At 44.2% G+C, this 22,074-nt stretch overlaps 1 protein-coding gene across 3 annotated transcripts in view; it reads left to right on the top strand.

Annotated features, from left to right (window-relative positions):
- The window catches only part of CREB5 (cAMP responsive element binding protein 5), a 492,421-nt gene that overhangs the window by 5,481 nt on the left and 464,866 nt on the right, over window positions 1-22,074 (top strand). The window lies entirely within an intron of this gene.

Raw genomic sequence — 22,074 nt, 5'->3', positions numbered from 1 at the left:
GTAAGCCACCAGATACTTGAGCAGACATTATTCTGAGCGTTTCTCTGAGGGTATTTTTAGGTGAGGTTAACATTTAAATCTGTGGACTTTGAGTAAAACAAATCACCCTCCCTAATTGGATGGGTTGGCCTCAACTAATCAGTTGAAGGCCTGGCTAGAACAGCAAGAGAGGGTCACAGCAGACTGCCTTTAGGCTCAAATTGGAATATCAGTTCTCCTGGGTCTCCAACTTGCTGGCCCCATGCTGGACACTTTCGATTTGCCAATCTCCATAATTATGTGACCCAATTTCCTTTTTTTTTTTTTTTTTAATTTTTTTAATGTTTTATTTATTTCTAGGCGAGAGAGAGAGAGACAGCGTGAGGAGGGGAGGGTCAGAGAGAGAGGGAGTCACAGACTCTGAAACAGGCTCCAAGCTCTGAGCTGGCAGTCAGCACAGAGCCCAACGCGGGGCTCGAACCCACGAACCGCGAGATCATGACCTAAGCGAAAGTCGGACGCTTAACCGACTAAGCCACCCAGGCGCCCCCCAATTTCCTTTTTAAAAAAATTATTTATTTTTGAGAGACAGAGCAAGCAGGGGAAGGGCAGAGAGAGAGAGAGAGAGAGAGAAAGAATCCCAAGCAGGCTCCATGCTGTCAGCACAGAGCCTAATGTGGGGCTTGAACTCAGAAACTGTGAGATCGTGACCTGAGTTTCTCTGGAGCACACTGACTAATATACCCCTGTATACCCGGCATTTGGCTCAGTGTATGTGCTCAATAAATATGAGCTGCATTAATAAGCCCGGGACTCCAGCCCATAGAGCCATAGCCTCCAGGCTTCCTCTTTTCTCCTGGACCCACCACACATGTCCATCTGGTTTGCCTGGTTTTCTGGCTTGTGCCCTTGGTTCATGCCCATTTTCCTCTACTGGGGGACAGGCTTATCCTCGATCCCGAGCCTTGGCTGCCATCTTGCTTAACCTTCACCAGCTTCCCAGTTTGAGGGCTGGGCTGGTGTCGCCTAGTTACCAAATTACTGAGCTGTCTAATTGATTTTGCCAGTATTAGGAGAGCCCACCAGCCCCGAGGTTGGCTCCTTTTAAATCCTGCTTCTCCCAGCTAGGAAAGGCATAGGCTTCCTTCATACCCACTGGAGATCACATTGGGATTTTGGCTCAATGCTTTACCTCTCTTGCTCATTCCAGAGCCAGCCATGTTTCTGGTGACAGCTTCTGGCTCTACATTGGTCCTCTTTGGTCCTGGTTCCCTATTTTGCCTCTAATTTCTGCCATTGCAGTCTCAGTATGCAGACCATTGCAAGAGTAGGACACACATGTGCCTAATCCTAAAGAAGGAAGGTGACAAGGGCTCTAACAGAGGGTGAGACTAAGGGCTGAGGGTGTCCAGAAACGGGAGAGAGAGACTTCAGGGAGGTAAGTGAATTGCTCTGGGCTTTGAAGCTAAGCCGGATTTTAGCAGGAAGAGCTAACATTGGAGGGTGGGCGCAGATGTCTTAATGTGCAGCTTGAGCTCAAAAGCAGCGAAGGATGCAAAAGGCTAGACAGTGGGTGAGGGGGCTGGGAGATGGGGAAAGAATGGAAGGGAGAATGGTGAGGGGCAAGTTGGAGGGAATGGAAGAGAATCATTTTATGCAGAAATATACACAGAATGAGCAAAGGAGGTGTTCCTTTGTTCCTTGACCAGATTCACACCTGCAAAATAATCATAGTGAGGTACCTTGTCTGAGAGTTTACAATACAAGGATTAGAAAGCAACATGTTTACACTTTTTGGTGGCTGTTAGGTATAGGAGCTCTGGCCTGAGAGTCCAGAGAACCAGATCTTGTGTTGGCTGAACCACTAAAGAATTGGAAGACCGTTGGTGGAGGGGTCGTATCTCATAGCCCTCATCTGGGAAACAGGGATTATGGAATGAACTGGAGAGGATCTAACATTCTTTTCAGATATGAAACTTTAAAAGGTTGACATACAGAGAGGCTAAAATGAACAAATCAGAAGACTCTAGATGCTGGCGAGGATGTGGAGAAACGGGCCCCCTCCTGCACTGTTGGTGGGAATGTAAACTGGTGCAGCCCCTCTGGAAAACAGTGTGGAGGTTCCTCAAAAAATTAACTACAGAACTCCCCTATGACCCAGCAATAGCACTGCTGGGAATTTACCCGAGGGACACAGGAGTGCTGATGCATAGGGGCACATGTATCGCAATGTTCATAGCAGCACTTTCAACAATAGCCAAAACATGGAAAGAGCCTAAGTGTCCATCAGCTGACGAATGGATCAAGAAGATGTGGTTTATCTATACAATGGAATACTATTGGCAATGAGAAGGAATGAAATCTGGCCATTTGCAGCAACGTGGATGGAACTTGAGGAGGTTACGCTGGGTGAAATAAGTCAGGCAGAGAAGAACAGATACCTATATGTTTGCATGTATAGGTGGATTAGAAGGAACTTAACGGAGGACCATGGGGGAGAAGATGGGGAGAACTAGTTGAGGAAAAGGAGGGAGGCAAACCATGAGGAACTTTTGAATGCTGAGAACAAACTGATGGCTGATTGGGGTGGGAGAGATGGGAAGGGTAGTGATGGGTATGGAGGAGGGCACTTGTGGGGATGAGCACTGGGTGTTGTATAGAAACCAATTTGACAATAAATTATATTTAAAAAAAGAATTACCATGCCATTAATACATTAAAAAAGAGCTTTATGTCATCTAAAAATCAGACCGTAGTACAATTTTCCTGAACATCTCAAAAATACCTGTTCACTATCATTTTGTTTCAATCAGGATCCACATGTGACATTTGGTTGTTTCTTTAATCTCTTCTAAAGAACAGACTATTAATTTATTTATTTTTAAAGTTTCTTTTTATTTTAGTAATCTCTACACCCAAAGTGAGGCTTGAACTCAGGACCCTAAGATCGAGTCCCATGTTCTTCCGACTGAGAACAGATATTTTAATGTAGACAGAAGTGTTCTTTTGACACCAGACAGGGTGGCCCTAGACAGCATTTGAGAAGACAGTGCAGATAGCAGTTGTGACCAGGCAGCCCTCAGTTGGCTTCCCACCTTAAGGAAGGCAGGTACTGTTTCTCGCTCTCAGGTTCTTTTTCATGGACTTTTGGGCCAGGAGATCTCTTTTCAAAGAAATAGGCAGTTTTAGCTGTGGTCACATCATTCAAACCACAAGGAACCGAGCTGTTAAAATCTCGTGCAGAGCTTTGAAAACATATCCACATTGTCCCCTGGTCACCTGTTTTGTGGAACAGTGATCAGAAACAGACCCTTGGAGCTGTCTTCCGTTTGTATTTAAGAAAACTTGGGTCACACAGAACGTACTTTTTATTTCACTCCGGCAGATTAGTGTAGCCCGAGGCAGCTGGTCTCTCGAATGTTCTGCAGTTTCTCCCTGATTTTGCTTTCGTCCCTCATTGAGGCGCATTCCTTTAGAAAACAGGAAGTAAGGAGCCCTGGGAGCTGGTGCTGGGCTCTGCCAATGCCTGGCCAGTGTGATGTTGGCAGGTGACATCACCTCTCTGGACTTGGGTTGTTTGCAATGAAAGGCTCTGACTAAAACAACCAGAACATGGAGTAGCTGACCAGGACCTCCCCCCACAGCAAAGTCTGCAGGCGGTGGGCACAGCCTCTGTGGGCCTCGTCCTGCCCTTTTCAGTGACAGTTTCTCTGCTCACGTGGCTTCGTCTCTCAGGCCCTTGTACTGCCTTCCCATGGTGCTCTTGGCCGTTACCTTTGTCTTCCCACCTCCTTCAAAGTCCTCCTTGGAAGGGCCCTGTGTGCCTTTGCCCCTCTACTTCACAGAGAGACCCTCTTTAGAGCTGGAAAATATCTAATGGGCGAATTCAGACTCTAGGATTCTAATCAGCTATTACCAACTTAATGCGCTCCTCCCATAAGGTCATTTTCATTTTTGTGAAAATGAAAAATATTTAGCTAATTGATAGAAAGATAGAGTTGTAGTTACCAGTTCCCAGCTGGCTTTGGATGCCATCATACATACCCCGGCTCCAAGGTAGCTTCTGCGTTTGCTCAGGTGGGGCCCACGTGTAGGCAGCCAAGTGAAAGCAACTTTGTGAGGGAGAAAGACACCCACTGCCAAGATTTCACACAGAGGAAGGTACAGTGATAGAGGGGGAGGGCTACTGTCACCAGACCTGCCACCTGGGGGCGGGGCACAGTGGCTTGGAGGAGGCCACATATACCTAGAAAGTCTCTGACCTGGAAAGAAGAAGGAAGGTGGGTGGAGGAGAACAAACATGGATCTTGAGGTTTGGGTTTGAATCTCACTTCAGGCATTTCCCAGCTCTGTGACCTTGGATGAGTCACTCAACCACCAGAAGCCTCAGTTTCTGTCTGTAAAAATGGAGGTGGCAGTAATAGCTATCCATAAGATTATTGTGGAGATGGGATTATTGTGGAGACTAAGTGAGATAATTAATGTGAAAGTACCTGGTAAAAAGTAGGCCTGGGACCCCATCTCCAGAGACTCTGGGTGGCCAGCTATTGATATTATTTTTTAAAGCTCTTCAGGAGAGTTGAATGTCAGGATTTATAACAGCTGTGATAATATATTTTGGTTTCTTTATATAATTCAGAGGGTTGCCCAGGGGTTAAGCCTAGTGTTGATAGGCCTTTGGTTCCTTATTTCCCGAAAGGAAATAATGCAGGCCAAAGAACCTTGTTAGACTAGCAGAACTCCAGGGTTGAACGGTCATCCAGGCCAATCACTCATCTGTTGGTTGAATCTTCTGGGCATCATTGTTGCCAAAGTGGTGCATTAGCCAGCGTTTCTCCAATTTTACCAGGCATCAGAATCACCTGGAGGGCTTGTTAAAACCCAGCCTGTTGACTCTTAACACTGGAGTTCCTGAATCTGTGGGTCCGCGGTGGGGCCCGAGAATCTTAATTTCTAACAAGTACCTGGGTGATGGTGATGCTGCTGGTGTGGGGCACCCTACCTTGGGAACCACTGATGTGGACAATGCTTGGATACCTCCAGAAACCGAGAACTTCCTGCCTCATGAACGCGCTCAGCCAGCTTCTGGTAGTCTGTGGCACTGACACAGTCCGTGGGAAGGATCTCTCTGATGTTAATCTGCAAACTGTCTTCCTACCCCTTTGACCCACTGGCTCTTTGCCTTGCCTCTTTGATGGTAGAGTTAAAAATTATTCACCCTAGCCTTAACAAAAAAATGCTTTTATTAGCTTTGGCTTGGGTCTCACTATTCTAAGGGTAAAAACCTGACTATGCTGGTACTCTGGACATATGGTGAAAACCTTAAACCATGCCAAGGAGAAAAAAGAATCTGATCTTCTGTTCTTGGGATAACAACTGAAGTGGACTGGATCTATTTTGAGTGCCCAACATGTTTGAAGAGTGGGAGTTACCCAGGTGAGCAGCCATTTTAGGAATTCTTTTGGCAGGCTGCAATGGCCATTTCCACCTTGATGGATATGGATGTTCCGTGATGGGCAGCCGAGTGCTTCTCTGTGGTTCTACCACAGCTCTGTGGACTTATGACTTCATTCTAGCAATGAAATGCGTATCTTGGCACACATGCAACTTGTTCAAGAAATAAAAACTTAATAGACATATATCTGAAAGTTTCTAGCACTTCAGGGAGATTTTGAGATTTATTCTAGCATACCATACAATGAGTTTTATTGGGAACTGCAAAAATATATAATTTTAATAGGAACAGGTAAGCACAAAACCTTGACACCCCTGAAAAAATACTGGTTATGCCAAAGCAACCCCCATAAAAGTTTGCAGAATGTTTCAGAAAAGAATTATTAGGGGCTGATTTTTTAGTGGAGCTTCAGCTAGGGCCTCCTTTTTAAGGAAATATATCGATGTGTCCAAGTAAAGAGCAGATATTTGCTGCCTTTGAAGAGAGGCTATGCTGCCAATTCTGTAGCTTTATGAGGAAAGAGCACACGTTGTTTTCTGAATATATGGTGAAAAATCCTAATTAATAATTAGATGTGCAACAGCCATATTAAGTGAGACGTGTTCTCGGAAAAACACTGTAAGGTGAGACTACAGTGCTCTTTTGCATTCAAAAGATGGAAATGTAAGTATTAGGCAACTGGGCGTTTTTCCCTTAGAGATGGCGCTGTCCTCATTACCCGTCTTCCTTCACACTTTGCCCAAGCTAAGTTGACTTTTTTTTAATTTTTAATGTTTATTTTACTTTTGAGACAGACAGAGCTTGAGCGGGAGAGGGGCAGAGAGAGAGGGAATCACAGAATCTGAAGCGGGCTCCGAACTGAGAGCACAGAGCCTGACGTGGGGCTTGAACCCATGGACCGCGAGATCGTGACCTGAGCCGAAGTCGGCCGCCCAACTGACTGAGCCACCCAGGCGCCCCTAAGAAGGTTGACTTCTTACTGTTGACTGTATGATGCGAATCTTGGTCTTTCCAGCTATGGAGCTTTATTTTTTTTTTTTCTTTTTCAAGTTTTTACTTAAGTTCCAGTTGGTTCACATATATGTAATAATAGTTTCAGGAGTGGAATTTAGTGATTCATCACTTACATACAACACCCAGTGCTGATCACAAGTGCCGTCCTTAATGCCCATCACCTGTTTAACCCACCCCTCGGTATGGAGCTTTAAAGCACCACTGTTTTGTGACCTTAACATGTCTGATTTTCACTGCCCATCAAAAAAAAGCGGGAGAGTAGTACCTGCCCCATTGATTATTGTGAGATATAACGGGGCATTATCTAAGACACCCTCAGTATGTTCAGCCTGGTGCCCAACAAATGCCTCTGTAAGAAAGAGTTCATACACTTGGAGTAAGGGTCAGTGAGTAGTGACACACCTATGCCAAGGAAAAGAAAGCCCGAAGGTCTGTTCCTGAAGACGAATATTGCCCCGGGTCCCCATGTCTCTTGATAGAGACTGATAGTAGTTCTTCCCAAACTGTGTGCCCCGGATCACTGGCGTCCAATTAGATCTGATGAAGTCTATTGTGTTAAAAGGGCTCGATGGTCAATACATTTGGCAAATCTGGCTGAGGGCTGGGAAGAGCCCAATGGCAATGAATCTTGTTCAGTTTTGTTTAAGGAAGCATTTTCTAAGCTTATTCCGGTGACAGGAACTTATTTTCATAACAGGACTATTAACACCTTGTGAGACATCGGTACTGCTCAGGGCAGCTTTAGAGCTGCTGATCAAAGACCTTTACATCAGCAGGAGAGACTTTGTCCTTGGTGTTTAGTGGGGTCCCACCCGTGGTAGCTATGGTTCTATGTCTAAGTCAGCGTCCCGATGACTTCCTGGATGCACGTTTTGTCTGCGTTGTCACCACGAGCAGGGAATCTGGCCCAGATCTTTCTCCCATGAGCGTCAGTTCTTCAACGAACAGACTTGGGAGCAGCCAGGGTCTTGGTCTGACCAGTCTTACTGGAGAAGTCACGGCGAGGGCCATTTGCCCCAGTCACCCAAAGCAGAGGTGGCTGCCTTGTGTGACTCGCTCCCCCGAGGTCAGACCCGAGCGCTGGCCCTGGGCCAGAGGATCCCGAGGAAGATGCTTCCAGCAGGCTCTGCAGAGAACTCGTTTGCCAAGGCAGGCAGGAGACACGGAATAGAGGGTTCTGTTCCCCACAACAGATTTCATCATTGCACGGTTCCCACGGCCTGTGTTTCTATTTTGTCTCTCCCCGCAGTTTCAATGCTCTTTCCTCCCAGAAAGGAGTCTTTTGTGTTTGGCCTCGTCTTCGGGCTTGGGTAGATTTCCTGCCCGCACCGGCTCCGCGATTCCCTTCGTGTGCCGACTTGCCTGGGCGAGGGCGCCCTCCCAGGTTTCCTTCCCGGCCCCCGGCGCTCGGCCCGCCCGTCTACACCTCTTCAAACGCATTCCCTTACGCGGCGAAAGGAGCTGTTGCCGGGGCCGGGCGCTGGGACACGGAGGACTGGCTCATTGGCCGGCTGCCCCGAGTGATAATCTGGAAGCGATCAGCGGAGGCAAAAGATAACACAGCTGTGATTTTCGAGGAGACAGGTCCCGGTTTTTCTACCTGCCAACCACGTTTCCTCTGCGGAGTTTTTCGGCAAGAGCTGTAAAAGAGACCTTTTAATCTTGTTTCAAACGCCTGGAGGCCCGTGTCTTTCCAGATCTCGGGAAGAAAGCCGGCCGGGGAACGTGCGCCTCGCGGAGGAGCCGGGGGTTTAGGGTTTATACCGAGACGCTGCGGGCGGGGGGGAAGGGCCGGCAGGCGGGATGCCGCTGCGATTCCGTGGCCCTGCTTTGCATGCACTTGAGAGGGCCCGGGGCACTTGGCCTCCGAGCGGCTTCACCCACACGTATGATATGATTTGGGGGTGGGGGCGGAGGGTGTTTCAGAGATTGACGAACGTAAATCTGTCAGTGGGTGATTTTCAGACATCTGCCCGGAGCAGTTGCAGACAAACATGGGAGTTATTGGAGCCACAGATGCGCCTGACAACGCCTGGGAAAGCCTGAGCCAAAGGATCTCCTGGGAGACTGCTGGGCAGTGGGGGTTGGAGGGGGGGTGGGAAAGATTGTGTCAGTAATAAATAGTTTATCATTTAACTTTGGATCTAAAAAGAGAGAAAAAACAAAGGAGAAAAATCAGAATTGGGAGCTCAGGAGTGAGGTATGGTTTTTGTTAGGAGCTGATGAATACTCTAGAAGCACACAGAGCCTGGCAGTGCCTGTGTGCATTGGGTATTTCGAGTCACTGCTGCCACCAGCCTGGTTTTAGTTTAGCCACAGGGCCTGGGACATCTCAGGATGTGGTTTGAGATGTACTCAAATGGGGTATTTCATCATTCTTAGTACGTAACTGGCAGAGCTGCTTACTGTTTTATAACAGAGATTTCTGCTGCTTGGTACTGCGTAGCAGCTTTGACAGCTGGTACTGTGGTGACACTTAAAAACACTTGACAGTTACTCGTTGAGTCACAGTGTAGGACGCATGTGGTAAAAGGCAGCTGGGCCCCTCGGGCTTCCCCAAGCCTCGATATCCTAATCTGTAAAATGGGGGTAATAATAGGTGTCTTGCAAAGTTGTCAAAAGAGCTGGCCCCCAGTTGCGCCAACGATCGATATGACCTTGCCTCTCCCAAAATGCCAGCTTTTTATTCTGAAGAGAAGTCATGAGTTAAGAGGCTGGCATACTTAAGGAAAGGACATCCAAGCAGGTATTTGGCAGGAACGAAGAGACCCGGCATTTCGTAAGATCCATTCCATCACTTCCCCTGCACTACTTTTCTGACGATTATCTGCTTTCTGGTGCCTGGGGCTCTGCTTCATTTTCTCCCTGTTCCACAGTGCTAGACTGGCATCTCCCAGGAAGAGATTGAGAAATGCTCTATACAGGCTCCACCTCACCCTGTGAGAGTGTGACATGAAGATATCCCCACCACTGGGAGACCAGAGTTGGCATGGCCACGACAGCCTTTGAATCAGAGATGGGCTTGTGGCTGTTGTTTCCTGTGTGTCAAAGGGCAGACAGCCGATTCCTCTCTTATTCCACACGAGCGTCCCATAAACTTCAAATTTCAAAACATAAAACTTCAAACCACTTTGGTGGGTAAGGGGAAGAGGCATCTTCTTTAGAACTTTGACTTCCTGCATCTCTGAATCCCTGGAGGGCCAATAGCTGATGCTGTGCTCTGTGCATTTGAAGGCAGGAGAGCACCACTAAAAGCAGCAGTTTTAGGGCACCTGGATGGCTCAGTCGGTTGAGTGTCTGACTTCGGCTCAGGCCATGATCTCGTGGCTCATGAGTTCAAGGCCTGCATCGGGCTCACCGCTCTCAGTGCAGAGCCTGCTTTGGATCATTCATCCGCCCCCTCCCTCTGCCTCATCCCTCACTTGCTTTCTCTGTTCTCTCTCAAAAATAAATAAAACATTAAAAAATAAATAAAAGCAACAGCTTTGTACTTATTCAGACAGACGTGGTTTGAAGACCTGGTTCACAATCTATTTTACCGTTCTCTTTCGTTGTCTCATTGCAAAGATTACTCTAGGTGATGTATGTAAAGTGTTTTGCACAGTGCATTGCGTGTTGGTCAGTCTTCAATATGTTTATTAATTATGTACAGTATGTTTTAGATTATTGTTCCACATGTGTCACACTCATCTCTTCATTTCGGTTTTAAGTCCCGTAAGGAGGACTGGGTCTCATATTTCTTGAGTCCCACATGGCGCCCTCACGGCATTGACCGAACAAACACACAGGGTAAATGACCATTCAGCATTTGCAACACTGGTCTCTAATGACAAGGCAAGGTCAGCCATTAGCAGAGGAAATTTGGACCCAGAATCTACTTAAGGCTCTGTAAGCCATTTTCTAAAAGTTTCAAATACATTTTCTGGAATTAGCCAGTTATGCCACAAGAGTGGCATTTTCTATTACATTCTCAATGTTTTTAGGCAACTGTTTCCAGATAAATGAAGTTATCTAGTTTTGAAACCTGCCAAACATTCCTAGTGTTTATCCCTAGGGTTTTTTTTTTTTAAGAGTTTGGAATGGTTCCAATTTACCACAGCCTATGTTTGTCCCTCCCTCCCTCCCTCTCTCTCTCTCTCTTTCCTTCCTTCCTTCCTTCCTTCCTTCCTTCCTTTCTTTCTTTCTTTCTTTCTTTCTTTCTTTCTTTCTTTCTTTCTTTCTTTCTTTCTTCTTTCCCTCCCTCTCTTTCTTTCTTTCTTTCTTTCTCTCTCTCTCTCTCTCTCTGTTTCCAAATATGTTTACTGTACACCTTGAGCTATTAGTGGGTTAAATTGAAAATGTAGTATTATTGTTTTCAAAAATGTATAATTAACAATACAAATAGTTTCAACCTAATTGACTTTCCATAGGGCCTCAATTTCCCCCACAATGCCTTCTTCTCAGACTTGCCTGGGAGAAGACCTAGCTTGACCTAAGGGGCAGGTTCAGGCTGGGAAGACAGAGAGGCAGGACCAGTTTCTGGTCCAGAGATTGTGCCAAAAATGTCCTGTATTTGTACAGAGCTAAATACTGAATTCTTAGAAGAGGCACATGATACCATTCTAAATGCTAAGCTGCTGTATTGGAGAGGAAAACATTTCATGGTTCATGAAAATCTAATTGCTTAGGCTTTTGCAGATTGATAATATAATACCTTGAAATGATTATGTGGGGGAAGAAAAATGGAAGGTGTCGAATGAGTCCTCTCAAACATCATTATTCAAGAGACTCCAAATCTGGACTGACATTCTTATCTGTGGCATTTCAACCAATTTAGACTGAAGGAGGCTAGCTTATTCTATATGTAAAATGTGCTAATTCAGTTGGTGGATTGGCACATGAGTTCATTCTTATCCTCTTTTCTAGTTTCTTCGAGGCCAGGCGCTAGAACATACTTCTGGGGGCAGGGTGAGGGTTTGCTTGGGAAGGGTAAGGAACCATAGGGTAAAATCTTAGGGGCAGAAAAGGAAGAAAATGCCCCCCCCCCTTGCCTGGTCCATATAGAAGTTCCCTGGGTCAAAGGGCAACTGAACAGCCCATTGGTGAGGCCAAAAAAGGCTGTATATCTTACAGGTTCATCCGGGCATGCCTTTTTTATTCTTTATTTGTGCCACTGGTTTACATAAGATACCTTTACCCATAACTTGGAGGATTTTCACCCCTCAGTGTTGGTAAGTTGTAGGGCAGTGTTGGGTAAAGGAGTGAAAGCGTGTTAATTCCGTGATTCTCAAGATTCCTAATGGAAAGCAAATAGCATTTTCTTTATTACTCTCTGAACAAAGGATAAGGAGGAAGCTGGACCTTCAAGCCCTCAAGAAAATGCCACTTCGGCTCTCAGTCTACATGTGGGTTCCTGGGTATACATTTAAAAAAAATATTCTATGCTAAGTAATCTCTACACCCAATGTGGGGCTCAAACTCACAATTCCAAGATCAAGAGTCACATTCTCTGCCGACTGAGCCAGCTAGGCATTTGGAATTGATGCAGGTGGATATAGTTAGACCCTCCATTTCACCCCAGCCTTCACTATTGTCTGAGTCACCTTCCTCAGGGATGTCTCATGATTTCCCCATCAAATGCAGGACTAGCACCATAAAGGTAGAAATCTCTGGTGTTTGCTTCATCACTTATTTACACAGTCTGTTTCCAGTGTCATTCCATGTGTTAATTGATAACAGTTGTTGGGTGGCAGGGGTCTGGCAATGTAGCTGCACTTAAATATTTATTCTAATGGAAATAATTCCCCCTTCTAGATCTTTTTACTGCAAATTGGTTTTCTTTCTTTAATATAATCTCAGTGTAACACCAACCCCATGTCTCCAGCCTAGATTATAAAGGGTATAGATGTCTGATAAGGAAATGATTCTCTTCTCAAAGAGGAGAAAATTCCATAACAGGGAATCCAGGGACTTGAACACAGAGGATCCCATCCAGGGAAGCTGGTGATTGGAGATAAAAGCCTGAAGGTTGGAATGAAACTCATGCAGGAACATTGGCCACATAGGAGTTGAGCTCTCTGGACTTCCTTGTCAGCTTTCCCTTTCCCTCTGCCGAGTTATAGCACCAGGTCCTGCCTGAGTCCTAATGGCCTATTTTGCCTAAAGACTATGTCTTGCATAAATACCTAGTTCCAGAGTTCAGGAAATACGGTGAAGAATGTTCTATGTTCTTTCAGGCCAAGTGCAGGCCCGTATCCTCAGCCGACATAATTATTGGTGAGTGAATACATTATGCTTGCCTACGCTTGTTGTCTCCTTAAGCAAAGATAACATTTCAAATATCAGAACTCTCACTTCACACCACCAAGTCAAGATTAATCAACACTTCCTTTGGGGGTGGGTTACTAAAGCAGAAGACAGTCCTTAAATTAAGCAATAAATAATTAAAAAAATTTTATGAGCGAGAGGGCAAACACTGGTAAGCTGAATTTATATTCTGAGAGTTCTTTATAAAAATAACGTCTTTCAAAATTAGTAAAGAGGCAGGTACAAATGTGTATTACTGAAGTATGATTCAGAGAGGGAGAATGGGAAAGTTGGGGACTCTGGAGGCAAACAGCCTGAGTTTGAATCCCGGCACTGTCATTTACCACTTGGGTGACCTGAGACCAGTTACTTAGCCCTCCCTGGGCATCGCTTTCATCTCAGCTGTAAAATGGAGCCATCTCAGTACTTATCTCAAAGCATTGCTGAGAGGATTAAATAAGCTAAAATGTATAAAGTGCTTGGAACACTGCCTGAACTTAGTAAGTGATGTAAAAATATTACCTTTTTGGTAAAAGCATTCTTTTTGGTCTTCCTTATCTCTCTTTTTTTAAATCCCTTTTCTTCCCACTGTTTGCTATCATCATCATCACCATCATCATCATCCATACTAAATGGCCAGGGCTCGTTACTTATCATTTGCAGGCACAAAATGAAATTACAGGGCCTCTTGATCAAAAATCAGGAATGAAGCTCTTTTCTTTTGTGGTCTTTCTGTCTCCCAACCAACCATGGTATTCTCTGTTTGCTATCTAATGACACACCTTCAGACACAACGATATTCCTGTGGCCAGTGTAGACTCCCACGAGTGCTTGGGCATTCTCCCCGTAACTTGGTGCACTCCTCTGGCTTTGACCCTTTCTGTGTTTGTGTCTAGCCTCCTGCTGTGGGTGGGGGTTAGCAGAGATCACTGGGTATGGGTAGAGGAGCAGGATGGTGGGAGTACTTTCTGGGGAGGCAGGGAGGTGGGGGGAGGAGGGCCTGAACACAGACAGAGGCTCCAAACCCTGGTGATGCTTCAACATTTACTTAGACTTGGCTTACAAAAATACATTCAAAGATAAAATTATTGAGAATTTTCAAGACACTGATCACAGAGCATTAAAGCCTAAGTGTGGGTCCCTTTCTGAGCGTGGATCCCTGTGTCACATGTCTGTGAAGCCGGCCCTGAAAATCGCTGAATAGATGTGATGCTCCTTAGTGGTCAGTGGAAACCCTATTTTGATTATCAAGTGATTCTTTGGTTTCAGATGTAGAAACTAGATTTTGTTCTCCGTTTTGGTGAGGCCAACACAAACTGGGTAAGTCAGTCTAACTATTTGTGAAGCTCAAGGGGAAAAAAAATAGCAAGTCTGTTTTAACCAACTGGTCAATCCAAGAGATAATAGAATAACTTCCGCAAAGGCCTTTGTGCTCTCCTAACCCAAAGCCTTAGATCAGCATTTTCCAAAGCAAGTTAACTTGAGAAAAGGGTTCTGTAGGGAAAATCTGGGTTACTGGATAAAACGAAATGAAAAGATTAAAAAAATTCAGGACTACTGACTTAATAGGACTATATATTTTTCTGATGATTTGCCTGTGTCTTATTCTTTTCTTACTATTTATTTCAGACTTTGGAAGGAGCAGGGGAACCTGGAAAAAAGAAAAAGGGTCCATTGAGCAAATGAAATATCAAATTTCAAAATGAATTTATCTTCTAACTAAAGTTGGTCTCATGGTTCTTCAACCGGCCCTCCTCCCATGATCTGTTCTTGTGCTTCTTTGTCCGTTCCCAGGACCACATTCTTGACGCCCTCCTTCCGCTCTTTAGCTTATGTATTCTACCACTCACTAGAAGTTTATTGACCATGTTAAGGTCTCCAAATCATTAGCCATCACTTTCGGTCACTGTCTCCAGTGCCCTCATTTCCCCCCCATCTCTAGCTTAACTGCTGCATTTCATCATCGTGGGCATTATTGTCCCTTAATTCTGAATTCTTGGACACTCATCCCCACTGGACTTGGCTGGCCGAGCCCTGATCCTGGTTAAAACCATAACTACCTACTCCATGCTGGTAACTTGGCTAGAAAAAAAAAAACGTGTGTGTAGACTGTTCTCACTTTGAACTCTTGGTCTCACATCTCAAATGGCCATTCAGCATAGCAGCAATTACATTTTCTTCACTTTTCCGCTCTTCAGAATTGCTGTGCTGGACCTTCTCCTCACCCCCTCCCTGCGCTTGTCTTGTGGCCCTGTCTCAGTCTTCATTAGGAAAATAGAAGCAGCCAGGTAGTAATTCTCTTACTATTTTTTTTCATCAGTTAATCTACTTCTGCTACCATGCTCCTTCCCCTCCCTCCTTATATCCTAATAAATTGTCCTTGCTCCAGTCTATCAAAAGACTTATTTGTACCCTGTATCTGTCCCCTTACTTTTCAGCTCATTAACTCTTGCACCTATCTCCTCTGCTGCATCACTGCTTCACAAATGTCCCTACTCTGTCTAGAGGGATATGCATCTAGAGCAAAAGATCTATATCTCTGTGCTCCAATATCTCTTTCCTAATAGACAAAATAAAAGAAAAAAAAATCCTGCCTTGATTCTACGTATCCTTCCAGCTTCCACTCCATTTTTCTATTCCCCTTCATAGCAGACCTGAAAGACTTGCCTATAACTCCAAATCCACTTCCTTGTCTCATTCTCTTCTTAGCTCATTCTGGTTGGATTTCTGTCCCTACCTCTACTGAGACTGCGCCTGCCATGGGGCACCATTTCCTCCATGTGACCAAACCCAGTGGTCTCACATTATATGCCACTTGTTCATTTTTGCAGTCCTTTAGGAAAAATAAGTCTTGACTTTCATGATGCCGCATGTCTTGCTCCCACCTCACTAGCTGTCCCTTCTCTGTCTCTTTTGCTGGCTCCTCCTCCCTGCTAGATCTCTAAATGCTAGAGGTTTCTGGAGAACATTCCTAAGCTCTTTCCTAATCTCACGCAGAACTTTTTCCTATGTGTGATCTCATCTAACTTTATGGTCTTCAGTAGAACCTACACACCAATGACTCCCAAATCTGTGACTCTAGCTCTGACCTTTACTTAGAACTTGAGATTTTCTGTAGCCAACTGTCTGTCTACATCATCATATAGGTGTTTGATAGGAAGTTCCTATTTATCATGGCTGTTGAAACATGTATTTTCCTTACCACCCAAATCTGCTTCTCTCGCTATAATCCATTCTCAGTAAGCAGCTCCATCATCCACTTAACTGCTGACACCAAAAAGCTAGGCATTATTTTGATTTTCTCTTTAACATTTTGTGTCAGATCTATCACCAAGACCTGTCAGTGTTTCCTTCATAATACATCCCTAATCTGCCTGCTTCCTTCATAATACATCCCTAATCTTCCCACTTTCTCAACCTCCAATACCACACTCTGCTATATTCTATCATCCTCTCCAGCCTGAAGAACTGCAATAACTTCCCCATTAATGTTTTTGCTTACACTCTTGCACGATTGTATTTTGTCTATACAGCAGGCAGAGAAATGTTTAAAACGTGAATCAGAGCATGCTTCAAACTTTCCAAAGGCTTCCTATGACACAATAAAATCCAGCCTCCTGTGTTGGTTGTAAACTCTACCTGTTCTGGACCCTGTCAGCTTCTCTTATTATCTTCTATGACTCTCTGTGGCCACTCTGCATTCTTCAGCCACACCAGCCTTCTCTATTCTTCAGACATGCCAACATCATCTTAACCAAGGAATCCTTGCACTAGTTGTCATGATTCTTCTCATTCAGTAGCTTATTATTCATACTTTGGCTTAAATGTCACCTTTGTTATTTATACCACTGTGGAATCATGAGTTCCTATTTTATTCATTGTGTTATTACCAAGTACTAGCATAATTCATTTTGTGATCAGACTGTTCTAGACTCAGCTATCAGGAGTCCCTTCATATTGGCTGTTGTGTCCTTTTGAGCTGCCTCTGTTGTTCTTTGAATACTCTGATATGTTTTGGCACAAAAAGATGTTTTAGGCCCATTTTATGTTCTTTGGAACCATCAATTTCTTTAAGGAGCTTTGATTCCTTTTAGTGGAGAATGGTATTTAGTAACTAAGATAGGGGCTCACGATGTGCTCATTGTTACTGTAGTGTCATTGTTTTTAGTACTTGTCAGCAGACAATGAGGACACACACACACACACGAGTCTATCTGTCCATCTATCTAAAAAACCATGAGTTCACACTGATAGATACCCACAGTTTCAATCTAACAACTCTTTATTCTAGCCAATTCTCTTTCTCTATTTGTAGTTCTTTCTTCCAACAGTGAGAAGCCTGACTCCCATTATCCTTGGTGTATTTATTTGCTCAATCCCTCCATATGTAGCCAATCTATTGGCCACACAGACTGATTCCTTGGCTGTAGCACTACTGATTCACACAAACCTGTGCCAATTGAGAATCCATGCTCCTAGCTCTAGTAGTGTTCCAACTTAACCACTTATGATTTCCTGGTAGGTATTTATTCGTTCATTCAGTCAGTCATTCTTTCTTTTGTTCATGAGCATGTTGCCTGTGTCAGGCACAGTGGTGAATGCTCTGGATACACGCGCCAGTGACCATGACAGCTAGAACATCTGACTTCATGGCTTTTCTCCTAGACCATGTGTCTCTGCTCTGAATATATTTGTCTTATTAAACTTTAAAGTTTGTTGTACATAAGTATACCTATATACCTATGTTGTGTATAATGCTTATTACAGAATTAGGGCTCAGTCATCTTTCACATGCCCTTTTGCAATCTACATGCCGTCCCACAACCTACATTGTGCTGGGTCAGTAGAGGTAGATAAACATACAGACATCTTATTTGATTGAGTTTATCTGACTCGGATTCTGGAAGGCAGGATAGACATAACTAAGTCAGCAATGCTTATTTCTCCCTGGTATATGTTAATCATACCCGAGAGTTACAAATTTTAGTTCTAAGAAATGCTTCAAATCTGTGAGTCTGCATTTTGTTGTATATCTTAGAGTGAGTGAATGGCCTGATTCATACACTGTAAGAAAATACAAAGGGATCTTATAAAGGGATGGAACTTAAATATATAAAGCCCTTGTAGGTACTCATCTACAAGTCAGGAGTGTTCCTTGCACATATTAGGTGTCTGATAAAAATTACTATTTGAATTAAAATTTGTTATATATATAATTTAGATGCTGTTGTAATATGTGTTGATTAAGAGATTTATTAGTATTCTTCCTTTGTCTCTGCCTTCCCCTACTTCTCCCAGTTTGGCATTTCTGTTGCCTTTGTAATCCAACCCTTTGAGAGCTTTTAATTTGGTTTTCATTTTTCTTTTTTTTTTTTTTTAACTATTTTGTTTTTAAATGTTTCTTTATTTTTGAGAGAGAGAGGGAGACAGAGCATGAGCGGGTAAGGGGGCAGAGAGACGGTGACACAGAATCCAAAGCAGGTTCCAGGCTCTGAGCTGTCAGCACAGAGCCTGCCACGGTCTCCACCTCACAGACTGCGAGATCATGACCTGAGCCGAAGTCAGATGCTTAGCTGACTGAACCACCCAGGCACCCCCGTTTTTCATTTTTCTATTTACTGTAGCCACACATCCTGTTGAAGAGTCGTGGCCAAAACTTTCTTCCAGTTCTTAACATCTGTCAATAAAGGTTTTCAGAACATCACTGGAATAAATTTTACACTTCCTGCTGAGAGAGAAAATGCTAAGCCAGATATTAGCAATTGTTTATGAGGCTTGATTTGTGGCAGATAAGATGGCTTCTTAGAGGCTTGATTTGGGGATAAATGAGTTACTTCATATTCCATTTCCTTTTTCAAAACAGCAAGTCTGGTTTTGTTCAGACCTCATTACATTTAGCTTCTGTTCTCATAATCCATCAAAATCACTAGCTGGAAGATCAAAAAATAAAAATAAGCATTCCTGTTTTGAAGCATACTGTTTAAATAACGGCAGCACCCCTCAAGCCTGTGGGCCTATCTCCTACTTGCTTCTAGGATTTCCTGCAAACTAGAGTCGGTTGTCTGCCTTACCCAGTGAACTCTGAAGAATGGTTGACAACATGCCACCTTTTATGGTTGGCCACTTTCTGTAACTGTATTCAATCTAAGCCCGAAGTCCTCATTTGATTTCAGCCTCCCTTTTTAGGAAAATTCAGTGTATAAACTTTATTTTCATTGTATGTCATACCCACAGTTGGCCACAAGAAAGGAACTAAGAAACACAGAACAATCGAGACAGACAGAAGTTTATGACTGTGTCTGCATTGTCATTTTTGGTGAGCCACAGACCTCACTTTCAAACAGTTTCAGATATTTTTGGCAAGAGAAAAGCCTTCAAGCAAGGTGTATGAGTGCCTAAGTGCTGTGTATTTTTAAGGCGTGGCCAGGTTTCTGCATGGCTTTTCTTCTTTTCCATTAAGCTGCCCTAACTGCCAAAAGGCACCCCCCCCCTTTTAATTGCCTTTTCATTTTTTTCTGAGTAATCTCCATGCCCGACATGGGTCTCAAACTTAGGACCCTGAGATCAAGAGTTGCATGCTCTACTGACTGAGTCAGCCGGGTGCCCTTGCCAAAAAGCTCTTAAATGCTCATTCTGCATGGAGGTAATCGTAAGAATCAGATGTGCTGAGCACTTACTGTCTGCACAGAGCTTTTTCTAAGTTGAGGCAGAGTCCATTTAAATGTATCACTGTTTACTGCCGGTAGGTGCTCTGCTTTGGGGAAGTGGTTCTCAAACTTTATCAACATTGGGAGAGTGTTTAAAAATGCAGATCCAGGGTCCACCTGGGTGGCTCAGTTGGTTAAGCATCCAGCTCTTGATTTTGGCTCAGGTCATGATCTCACAGTTCGGTTCACCAACCTGGCCCTGCGCTGACAGTGTGGAGCCTGCTTCAGATTCTCTCTCTCCTTCTCTCTCTGCCTCTCCCTTGCTCTCTCTCTCTCTCTCCCCAAACAAATAAACTTAAAATAAATAAATAAATAAATGAATAAATAAATAAATAAATGTGCAGATCCCGGCTGCCTTCAGAGATTCGACTTACGTGTTTAGGATGGGGCTCAGGAATTTGAATTTTTCACAAGTTCCAAGTATAATTCAGCTGTGATAAATTGTACTTTGAAAAACCTTGTTTAGGGTATCCAGGGGACTCTTGGCTGCCACCAGTCTGCCACTCTCCATCTGTAAAGGGCAGATTACATTACTGGAAAGCTATATGCAAATACCTTTTTGGTGAAGTCAGTTGAATTTGGTCTGTGACTGTCACTAGCCTTCCTGAGAGGTATTTCTGGTTTGATGTCTGCAGAGAGCACTTCCATATAACCAGGGGCGCTCTCCATTCAAAGGAATGTCTTAGTGGTTCGTTTCGTAAAGCCATGAATTCATTTCTTACGTGAGTAATCTTCTAATAGATTAATATGGGTTAATATACAGGAAGGTTTCTTGCAGACAGGGAGCAACATTCTCATATCACAGGACAATGACAGTTGTTGAATTGACTAGCTGAAATCATCTATGTCCCCTTTTCCTGCATCATTTTCTCTTCTTCAATGTAGACATGGTTATAATTGTACTGCTCATGGGTCAGAGGCTGGAGTGGAGGCAGAGTTTGTGATTGTGGTTTATAAAAATTTTTTTAATGTTTATTAATTTTTGAGAGAGAGTGTGTGTGTGTAAACAGGGGGAGGGGCAGAGAGAGACAAACACAGAATCCAAAGCAGGCTCCTAGCTCCGGGCTGTCAGCACACAGCCCGATGTGGGTTTCAAACTCACAAACCACGGTATCATGACCTGAGCTGAAGTCAGATGCTCAACTGATTGAGCTACCCAGGCACCCCTGTGCTTGTGTTTCCAGAAGCCTCAGTCTATGGGGAGTTCACCCTTACTCTGGCCTCCCAGCTACAGAATGGGGAGACACTGGGGAGAAGAGTCTTTGAATGGGGGCCATTGCCTCCCAGGCTGGCTCTGGGCCCAAGGCTCCTGCACTCAGAAAACAAACCCAGATTCAAATTTTGAACATTCATAAAAATCAGAATGGTGATATTTTTGACCTGCTGCCAACTTGTTTAACCTTTTTTCTTTCTTTCTTTCTTTCTTTTTTTTTTTAAATCAAACTGCCAGAATATGGTGTGTGAGATTTTAAAGCCAACACTCCATACCCCCGCCCCTCCCCCTGAACCCCATTGGAAAGAGAAATTTTGTGTTAGTTTTTAGCCATAAAAGGGTACAGCTCTCTGTCAATGATCAAGCTGCAATTCTCCTCCCATAATGAGACGATTTATGCCCCTGGCACCTTAAGGGGTTAACAGGGCTGAGGGGTATAAATTCACCTCGTGCTAAGACAGGAGTAGACTCCCCAACTTTGTCTGTGCCATCCCACGCGGCTCTGGTCGGAGAAGGAAAAGCAACCCCAAACACATTCAATAAGAGCAGATGCTTCAGTAGTTTTTAAACCGATGGCTTCGTGGAGCTGTTTTTGCTTAAGGAAGGAATAATTTGAAACACCTTTCCCATCAGTTCATCCGCTCAGGCAGTGGCTAAGAAGCTCCAGGGGCCCCTCCCCCCGGTGCCTGCAAGGTTAGGTCCAGCGAAGGGCAAGTGTGGCCCAAGCCGCCCTCCCTTGGCCACAGGTTTCAGAAGACATCTGCAAATCATTGTGCAAACCCGAAAAGTACAAATTCACCACAGCTCCACTCTCTGGAGTTGAGTCTGATATTTCCTGTTTTGAAGGTTTCCTTGGTATCCCACACATCGGCTGTGAAACACCAGCTGCTCCAAGTGACTCAGATTTATCGACTCTTTGATCAATTAGCTTACCCAATTTCTGAATAATTGAGAGGAGGGTTAAACCATCCCCTTATGTAAATATAAGCCTTAAGTTAAAAAAAAAAAAAAATTCCAGTCCTTTAGCAAGTGCTGTTAGACGGCGCCTTGCCTTTGTTTCCCACATTGAATTTGCTTTAAGAGCCGGGTCCTTTCTCCTTCATGTCATAGAATCATCTGGCTCTTTGCAGCTAAGCCAAAGGGGAAATATTGTCAGTGACAGATTGAAAGTAATGGCGTGCCTTATCTCAGATTCTCACTCCTTGCCCATTCATTTAATTTGTAGTATCTTCGCAAAAACAGAATAGCAGAGGTAGAAAGAAATAATCACAGACGATGGGCTAGGTCTCCTAGCTGAAAGCACGTTGGAGGCAACACTACTCGTTTTCATTAGGGTGTTGTTTTTCTGTCTTGGTCGACAGTCTAAAGTCATGGTCAGGGCTTACGTATGGTCCTAGACATTCAGACTTGTGATAATTGGA

This window comes from Crocuta crocuta, unplaced genomic scaffold (assembly GCF_008692635.1).
Source record: "Crocuta crocuta isolate KB4526 unplaced genomic scaffold, BGI_CrCroc_1.0 scaffold197, whole genome shotgun sequence".
In the NCBI taxonomy this organism is placed as follows: domain Eukaryota; kingdom Metazoa; phylum Chordata; class Mammalia; order Carnivora; family Hyaenidae; genus Crocuta; species Crocuta crocuta.
Note: the sequence above shows the minus strand (reverse complement) of the source record. Positions and strands in the feature narration are given on the sequence as shown.